Source organism: Arachis duranensis, chromosome 6 (assembly GCF_000817695.3).
Source record: "Arachis duranensis cultivar V14167 chromosome 6, aradu.V14167.gnm2.J7QH, whole genome shotgun sequence".
Lineage (NCBI taxonomy): Eukaryota > Viridiplantae > Streptophyta > Magnoliopsida > Fabales > Fabaceae > Arachis > Arachis duranensis.
Window position 1 is genome coordinate 6,334,807 of NC_029777.3, and position 6,000 is coordinate 6,340,806.

Sequence of the window (6,000 nt, forward strand, 5' to 3'; positions counted from 1 at the left end):
AACATCTACATAAGTTCCGATAAATGTTTGATCGAAGAAAATAACAATGAAATTTAAGACATGCATATACCAGAATTCTTAGCTACAATTAAATTTTCAGGAGTTTCAAATCACAAATTGAAACTAAAGGTTGGATGCATCAGGACTTTGCAGTGGTATTAAATTGATAATTACAAGGGAGTTAAATCTTAAAATTGTTCATGAGATTGACGTCGTGTACTAAAATCGTCTTTTAGATTTCAATTGCATTAATTATATTCCTATAATTGATAAAAATAGTGCACCAAGTTCGTTCTTGACCTGTTTTTCATTAACGACGTGATGACATAGCTTGATGACGTGGGCTGTTAGTGACATGTGTCACTCCATGATTTGGCCACATATAAAAGTATGATAATGTAGTGACCAGTGACACGTGGCATGCTGATGTGAATGTGGTTGTGCCACGTGTCACAATGCTATTTGGCCACGTGTCGCAACCAGGGGTGTTCATGGGTCGGGTGAAACCGGATTTGATGTGACACAGACCCAGTCCGAAATATATACCGAGTCTATTCGTTAGATGCAAACCCGGTCCTAGACCCGATGAAACCTACACACTTTCGCACCACGATTATACCGGGTAAAAAACGGGTGAAAACGGCGCCGTTAACATTACCTTCTTGTAAGCTAGCATGTGAAAATATCCAAATTTCCAATACTCGAACCATTATTTGACATCGTAAAATTCACTTAGAAAAATATAACAAGAACCAACTCTTCCTTAAAATTAAAGCATAACCACAATCAATACTAATATTGTCTAATAACACCAAATATTTAAATCAATACAAATAACATGTAATACCATACCACACAGAGCTTTACACCTAGGATGTAAAATAGAGGTGGCGAGGCGCTACGACCTCTAAAATGAAATATAAGTAATAATAATAATAATGAAAAGAAGATATATACTAGGAGTCTTGAAAAATGGGTAAAGCAAAATCGCAAAATAAAAAGCGCAACGCTCAAGAAACGGAATCACTTGCGTGCTAAGAAACCTAAATGTTATAGATATGAATAAGCGAAAGGGTGAATTAAGAACCAAGAATACAGTGAAACTAGCTCCTGACTCAGCCTACGAAACCAAGGCTGGCCGGAGAATATTTACATATATATATACAAATATCCCAAAATGTCCAAAATACAGAAGTAAGGCCCTAACTCTCCTTTAACCTCTATGAGGAATAAAATAATCAAGTTTCTTGGAGAGAAAGCTAAGTATATATATACAAATTGATAATCAAAATAATCCAGGACTACTCCACTTCAGGAATCCAGACGCCTAGCGAGGAGCCCCTCGACCTGCATCTGAAAACAACAACACAGTGTGGGGTGAGAACCAGAGGTTCTCAGCATGGTAAAGATGCCACACATATAATATATAAGGTTCTGGGAATGCCAAAGGCAATCTTAGAACTCCAACATACAATTATAACACTTAACTTCTAAGCAGAAGCGATAAAAAGGGGTAGGTGACCTAAGTATCCTAAACTTACTTACTTTAAACCTAACTCCTAACCAATCCACCCTTTCCTCCGCGCCTCCATCATTCCATGATTCAGCAGAGACAAACAACCAAACAAGTTCACGCACAAGTAAGAAGCAGATAGTACAAGTAGCAATTATAACAGTTAGCAGGATATATGTTCAGTTAGGCAATCCCAAGTAATAATGCACAGCAGACAAACAAACAAGATGCATATGATGCATGCCTGTCCTATGGCTGATGAGGCTCATTTGTCAGTTATCCAGCCAACCCGATAAGTCCAAAAACCTTAGACTGTCCCTTGTCGCGCATCCCATGAGTCTATGCATAGATTTCACATTCATTTATCATTTAATCATTCATTCATTCATATATTACTCAATGGAGGATATTGGTGCGGATTTTACAACCACAAACTAACCGGCAAGTGCATCGGATCGTACCAAGTAGTACCTCAAGTGAATGAGGGTCGATCCCACGAAGATTGATGGACTAAGCAACAATGGTTAAGTGATTTACTTAGTTAGACAAACAGAAAATGGTGTTTGAGAGTTCAAAAACATTAGACAGTAGATTCAGAATATCAGAAGGCAGGCAGTAAATAAGTTAAGAATAATATATGGAAAAACAGCTAAGACTTCAAAGTTATCTATTTTCCTGATTGACTTTTCTTCCTAACTATTTTAATCATGCAAGATTTAATTTATAGCAAACTATATGTGACTAAACCCTAATTTCTTAGACCTTTTTAGTCTCCTCTAACTCTCATCAACCGCCAATTCCTTGGTCAATTAATTCCAATTAGAGGGTGAAGTTCAATTCTAGTTATATGCCACAGAAATCCTAATTACCCAAATATAAGAGGATTATATATCACGCATTTCGTTAAATTCAGATAATTAGAAATTTAGGAGAATATGTTTTCAAGCTGTTGTTCAAGTAAAGAACTTTTCCAAGTTATACAAGAACTCAATTAGAAAGAGGGTCATACTTCCGTTCCACCCAATTTCATAAAATGAAGAACAAAAACAATTCTTAAATTATATGAATCAATACATGAATTCAAATAAGAAAACAATAGAATCAATCCATACAATAGACAGAGCTCCTAACCTTAACAGTGGAGGTTTAGTTGCTCATGGTTCAGAGTGAAAACTAGGATTCTCTTAAACTGTAAATTGTGAATAATGTGGAATTAGGTAGAAGAGAAGAGAAGTTTCTTTTCCCTTTATATCTAATCCTAATTAATTTAAAATCTATTTTCTAAAACTAAAATAATATCTTTTTCTATTTTAAAATAAAAATTAAAGTTTTAATTAAGAATCAATCAACAATCCATGCAAGCCTTGTAAGCGTGGGGACCACTTGGCGCTTGAAGGGGAGCTTGCGCCTAACTTGGTATAGGTTGCGCCTTACTTGAGTGGCACAGTGAGGAAAGGCACTTGATTCTCATATCTTGCACCTTACTTGAGTGAAAGGTGCGCCTAACTTGGAGTGCCTCCTCCAATTTTGCGTGCTTTTGATGTGTCTTGCGCCTAACTTGAGAAATCTCAAGTTAGGCACAGCCTTGGCCGAATTAGTAAGAGAGAAGTGTGGACTATTATATATCGTTGGAAAGCTCTGAAAGTTAGCTTTCCAACACCACTAAAATCACATCCATTGGACTTCTGTAACTCGAGTTATTCAGGTTTGAGTGCAGAGAGGTCAGGGTTGACAGCATCATTCGCCTTCTCTTTTTCTGCGGAAACTCCATCAAATCCAGCTAAATGCTACCTAAAATAAACAGAATTGCACACGACTCAAATAACATTCATAGTGACTAAAAGATAATTAATTCTTGATTAAACTCAACAAATTGAATGCACATTCACTAGGAAAAGATAGGAAAGATGCTCACGCATCAGATATCCATTCCCGGGAATTTATACGTGCCCGGTCACCCTTACGACGTAGGGTCAACAGAGTATCAAGTTTCAATCTAGAACACGTGGTGGCAAGCCACGATTCTGTTACCCAGAAAAACTCGTGTCTCAGATATCATCATTTCATAAGCCATTTAATATTCATAATCATTATATAATCATTCATCAAAGCCATGTCATTATAACTTCATTTAACATCCATATCACCTTCATATAACTCATCATTTTTACCTCTTACCTTACCCCCGAGTTACTTTAAATTCCTAACTTTTGCTAATTACTAAACTTACTAGTAAATCTAAGGTTAACAGGGCAAAAATAGGGGTTTGGGGATTCAAAACCATGTTTAGATCACAAAAATATAGGTGCTAGAAAACAAAGTGTGTGCGTACGCACACATGTGTGCGTGCGCACAGCTTAAAAAGAAAACAGAAAGTTTGCCTGCGCACGAATGTATGCGTGTGCACACCAATCAAGAGTTACTTGATGTGCGAGCGCCACCAGCAGAAAGCATATCCTGGTGTGTGCATGCGCACAAGGGCGTGCGTACGCACACTTTCTAAAAAATACCAGGTGTGTGTGTGCACAAAGGCGTGCGTACGCACGGATAGGTTTCTGCTACTGCTGGGTGCGTGCGCACAGCTGTGTGCGTGGGCACACACCAGAATTTCTGATTCTGCTGCAACTTTCAGAATTTCAATTTTTAGCACCAGATTTTCGGCGTCTATAACTTCCTTTACAGAATTCGGTTTTCCGCAAATCTTATATCATTCTCAAGCTTATAAAACCTTCTTTAATTTAAAACAAACCTCATTTTCATCCAAAATTTGAAGAGTAAGTTATGGACTACCAAACTTCATCAAAAATCAACTTTTACCAAAACATGTCAAACCCCATTTTTCCCAAATTCACATTCCCTTCTCAAAACTCAATCTCATTTAGCTCAACATACCATAACCATCAATACAACTTACCCTTCACCATATCACAACAACTCTTGCAACCCTTACATTTCCTTAGCTCAATAACACCTCAATACAATCCAACTTTACAAATTTTACTCACAAACTAACATATTATTCCATATACACATATTGTCATCATCATAAAATTCTTCAACCATCATCACAACATTAATCAATATAACAATACCAACAAATCCAAATAAGCACCACTCATTTAATCACTTCAACTTATCCTATAATTCCCTAGCCTAAGTTTTCACAAAACCTTATATATTAAACGCGCGAAACCTAAACCATACCTTGGTCGATCACCACGTTTAGCCCAAAGCAGCCACACTAGTCACATAAACAGCCCCTCAAGCTTGCGAAATCAACCAAAATCTTAGCACCAATCACCCACCAAGCCTCCAAATGCCTACAATTCAATTCCAATGCATAAATATATGCTTAATTCACACCTAATACACATGTATACTCCAAATTCAGATTTCACATAATAAAATCAAGAATTGACTAAGGTTTAGGTGATTCTTACTGTACTCACACGCATAGCAACTCAAACTCGATGAGTTCCGCAAGCTAAATCGAACCTAGAACACCAAATTTGGCAAAATCTCATTATAAAGCTCAAATTCAAGAATAAAAAAGGGGGTAGAGAATCTAAGATGGAATTGAGGCTTACCCGTGAAACTGATCTGATAAAAACGTAGAGCTCGACGCTCCGGACGCGTGGCCACAAACGGTGCGGCGATCGGAGCTCGAACGGAGAAGTTACGGTGAATTGAAGTATAGGTGAGGGTTTGGTGAGCTCTCCTCTTCCCCCAAGCTGTTCAGCGTTTTTGTTGCTGAATGGGCAAGGAGATGATTCTGCCCCTTTTAAGTTATGGGCCCGGTTGGACCCACGGGTCCAGTTGGATCCGGTTCAACTGGTTCGACCCATCTGATCCAATTTTGGGCCAAATTTTTTTAAATTGGTGTTAAAATTTTCATTTTGAAGAACTCTATTCTATTTTGATATAAAATTCACATTTTTTATTTTTTTATTAAAATTTAATTTATTGACTAGTTATTCGCTAATTTTACAGGTTTACATAACACAATATTATGCATTTTAAACATAAAACATTCACTTATAGTCTTATAATGACTAATAACACAAAATATTAAGGTTTACAATACTTAAATTCCACATAAGAATAGCCATCATCCATCACTAATAACACAAAATATTAATTGTGTATGATGACCGGGCTACCGGTCTTAGTTCGGGTGACCCGAGCTATGACCCAGACCCGACCCAAATAATGATTGGGTCTATTTTTGAGACCCTTACCCAGCCATAGACCCGGTGAAATCACACCAAATTACCCCCTAAAAGATTCGGGGCCAGACCGGGTCTTCGGGTCGGGTCGTGCCATGAACACCTCTACTCACAACAATTAGGGGTGGCAAAGCGGGCCAGCCCGCCCAACTCGTCCCGCCCTGCCTAGGCCCGTCCCATAAACGGAGCGGACCGGCCCGTCCCGCCAACTAAAATGGGTTCAAAATGTTAGCCCGCCTCGTTTTTTAGCGGATTGGCAGG